The following is a 4,549-nucleotide window of genomic DNA, read 5'->3' on the forward strand; positions in this document are numbered from 1 at the left end:
GTTCTGCGTGTTGCCGGTTCTGCTGCATGTCCAAGTTTATACAGCTGATAAAGCTGCTATGATTACTCCGTATACCTCTTTTCAAGTCTGCTATCGCAATTGATGCTTCACCTTTCAGGTGAAACTGCGACAACTTTTTGTTCTGCTTGAATGTCTTCGGTTCTCTATCCTTGTGAAATATATTATTAGAAGGTGCACGTATATTATTGTTGCACATTATTAAATAAATAAAGCCTCTTAGGGGTGCGGTACATGTCCTTATAAGCGACGTATTGAGGTGCAGATGATGTTCGATGAGAAGCCCACATGCCACGTACGTAACTGTGGCTTACGATTCCTATTTGATGGTACTGTCCGCGTTCATTTGCGTAGGATCATAGGGCTGCACGATCACGTGCTCTAACATAAGAACCCTAATAGGGCAGGAACAGACATCGCGCACTTTTTGCAATTTTTGTTGTTTTTGTGAATACCTTCAATGGCGAGAGAGAGAGAGAGAATAAAACACTTATTGGTGACAAATTATTAGTCGTATTGTGGGTGGATCTCCTAGTACGGAAGACCATTGGCTTTTGCCGCCGTCCGGGCTCGGTTGGCCAGGGCTTGTTGCTGTTCTGGCTCCGAGCTGGAGAACAGTCATGACAGAATTTCTTATAATAGAACATACAATCACATCTGGAGGTTGCCTATGACATGCGGAAATGAGATTGCAGCCAAAACTTAACATTGGTTTCTCGCGCTCATTTTAGTTCAATGTTCACACTGAGAAAGCGCCCTCATGAAGTTATACAGGATGACCAAAAAATAATATTCAAATTTCGAATAATCAATTGAATTTCGACAATCCGAATTGAAATAATATTCAATTCGGAATGGCGTTTTCGATTGAGTTTTCATTATTTTCGGTAATGAATGCGTTAATTCATTATCTTTTCCTCATTTTATATTATGTTACACTTATTTGCTTTAATTTTATTCCTTTTTAGGAGAACTTTACGTCTTTTGTAGACATTGTGTTGTGCGTGACAGCCACCGACGAGGGACGACATCCCGGGGCGCTAATGTGATCCGCACTTAAAAATCAGATTTTCCACCGCACAAGACAAATATCAATAAAAACAACAAACGTCGAGAGCAGGCAAACGCACACACCTCGACCGCATGCCAATTGTCGCTTGGTTTTGCTGTCAATTTTACATAACACTAATGTAGTACTTCGTAGGCTTCTGAAATATAGGCCGTAGCCGGGCATGGCTGTGAAGTACTTACTTTCACTCGATTACAGGCACGGCCCTCTCTTAAACGCACTGAATGGCAAACGAGAGCATTAAAAATATTGTTTGGTCACTCCATCAGCACGTAAAAAATAAAAGAAACGCCAACATTAGCGGGAAAATAACAAGGCGGGACGTCATTTTGGTGTTCCCTACAATGTTTTATTTTCTAGTATACATATATGTTCAAATTTCTTGCACCTAGGTACACCGGCGAAGCGTTGATCAATCCTTTGGCCGAACACACCAGTAGCATACTTAGAATTACTTACGAACTGCAAAGAAATCGGAAAAGTGACAAAAATAGTCATGTCGAAATATCTCAGAAGACGATCTTGCATAATTGGTTTGATTTACTATGGGATAAGTCTCGTGAAATAGGTAGGTCACAAAATACACAGCCAGTAGACTAGGCAGAAATCTAAAGGGTTATAGGTACCAAGCGGAAGTGCAGTCCGGGACGCCGTAGAATTAGATGGTGTGATAAAATTAGGAAATTCGCAAGCGTAAGATGAAACGAGCAGGCAAAAAAAAGGATTAATTTGAGATCGCTTGGAGACGTTTACGTCCTGCGGTGAGTGTAAAACAGGCTGACGTTGATGATGTTTATTATAAGAGACCGAACAAATCCAATACCCTGGAAGATGTATTACACCTTTTTTTTTCTGTCACGCTTCATTCAGCGTTAAATGGCTGTTTCCTCTGCTGCTGTTCCGATGCTAAATCTGTGCAGAGGAAAGAGTGAACTGGCGAAAAGACATAGAAGTGGTAAGCTTTTCAGAACATTCTTCTGCCTCACGTTCCTAAACTCCACCCCTGCACGTTTCTTTTTTTTTTGTTTTGCGTAGTTGGTATAACAGTGAAATGGTGCTCTTGCCGCAGCAAGTAAACATAAAAGTGCAAGAAGCGACCGTACTGAATTTTATTATCCTATAATGTATTAGTGTGGCGACACATGCAAATCTTTGTATAGAAAAAGCAATAATAATCGGAATACTAATTAGACCTAAACGATTAAAAAACTAAAAAACAATAGAACTGACTTGCACTCTGGGAATCAATTTATATTGCAGAGAGTATATTAGAGAGAGCTGGCTATCGTGATCAGTTAGCGTACTACAGTGCGTTACTACAAGTGAAAATATATTTGTGGAAGGAGAAAAATGGCGTCTGTGAGTCTAGGGTGTGTAACAACAGCAGCAACGCAATGCCACTGGACGCGCAGGAGAGGAAGTGATAAGGTGGACTATCCATGTGCTTCATTTTGCGGCCTTGCATAATTGAAAGTTGTGCTATCACGCACGTGACACACGCGCACTAATGGTCTGAACAAATCAGTTGGATTTGGTAATATAGAAGTGTGCACGCGGGTGAGATCATCAGTCTGTTGCGCTAGAATCTCACCGTTGGTAAGTGAAACAACTTTATTCGGTCCACAATAGACGTTGGTGACATATTTCTTTAGAGGACCCATGCAAGGCGAGGTAGAAATCAGGCTACCTACAGCGAAGCAGTGCTTCGCATTAGACAAAAAAATGTCTTGTATTGAAAATAGGTTGTCGTGTGCAGCCCTGAAGTACATGAAACATCGGGAGAGCTGACAAAGAAAGCACTGTTTGGTATTGCGCGAGGCAATATATTGGACAATACCTAGCGTACACGTAACGAAAACGAAATATCGCCTGTATCTTTTAAAAGAAACATACTTACCGCAGTGACATTTGCATGCATCATTGTCCGAGATACAATGCATAAACTGGTTAGCACGACATGTTCTCTCGTAGTTACGAACAACATATTCGCATGGATCCTCCCGCTCCACTGCAATAAGGAATAAGAAGTGAGGCACTTCTACAACAGCACCATGACACAATATACGGAGATATTTTACTGTAACGAATGCTACATTAACTACAAAACTGAAAAAAAAATTGAATATATATGCAGATTTCATGTAATGCGAGAATCGTTGTAAGATAAGCTTTCGTGTCTACTCCGCGGCTGCGATGAACAAATGGCCGGAAAATGACGCAACCCCCAGTCTGAGTGCCCTCTAGTCACCGCTGCGGCGGCCTGAAGACGTCGCCATTTGCGCCGTAAGTTGACGGCACACGCTCGCGTTATTCTCTGACCGAACCCCTTGCACAAATATAATCGCTCGTCAATGAATCTTTGACCACCTTCATCTTATCGGCGTCGCGCTTCTCTCCATGCTAACCACCCGCACCACAGTCCAAACCCTTAACCTACCACAGTATAAGACCCGTAGAACGTCGCCGGGTAGCTTCGACATTAAAATGTCGCAGTTTCACCCGAAAGGCGAAGCATCAATTGCGATAGCAACTTAGTAGAGAGCTATACGGAGTAATGACAGTAGTTTTATCAGCTGTATAAAATTGGACACGCAGCAGCACCAGCAACGCGCAGAACTGTTGTCGACGCCGTCGCCGTTTTGCCCGCGTTCGCACCGAACGCGCGCAGCGTTGGTAACTGTTGCCAGGGCCTCTGGGGGCGGTTCGGAGGTTTTCGACGAGATCAGAACGGCTAACTCTTCGAGCAGCGTCGGAAGTCTTGAACACCTTCTCGCCTCGCAACGTTTTTATATAATAAGTAGTAGTATTAGTGATTTTATTGAAGAAGAAAATGACGCTTATTTCTGCTTCCCAATAGGGAGCACGGCGCAGCGTCAGGGGAAGGGTAAAAAGGAGATAAAGATGTTGAAAGGAAGGGAAGAGAAGGAGAAGCAGCAAGAGTCTCAACCGATCATGCATTTGGTGCCGCAGCTAAAGGTCGCCTTTCTTCCCTCCTTCCCCTCCCCCCACGGTCTTTCGCGCTATGGAAGAAGTCGCCTTTGCTCTATATATATGGCAATTGTAAAGGAGGAAAGAGACGGTTAATTCTGCAGCCCTTCAGGGAGCACGGCGCAGCAGAAATAAGCGTCATTTTCTTCTACAAAAAGTTGTCGCAGTTTCACCCGAAAGCAAAGCATCAATTGCGATAGCAACTTAGTAGAGAGTTATACGGAGTAAGTATAGTAGTTTTATCAGCTGTGCAAACTTCGACATGCAGCAGCACCGGCAACACACAGAACTGTTGTCGACGCCGTCGGCGTTTTGCCCGCGTTCGCACAAAACGCGCGCGGCGTTGGTGACTGTTGCCGGAGCCTCTGGGGGTGGCTCGGAGGTTTTCCACGAGATCAGAACGGGACACTCGTCGAGCAGCGTCGGAAGTCTTTACCACCTTCTCGCCTCACAACGTTTTTATATAAATAGGCA

Source organism: Dermacentor silvarum, chromosome 7 (genome assembly GCF_013339745.2).
Source record: "Dermacentor silvarum isolate Dsil-2018 chromosome 7, BIME_Dsil_1.4, whole genome shotgun sequence".
In the NCBI taxonomy this organism is placed as follows: Eukaryota; Metazoa; Arthropoda; class Arachnida; order Ixodida; family Ixodidae; genus Dermacentor; species Dermacentor silvarum.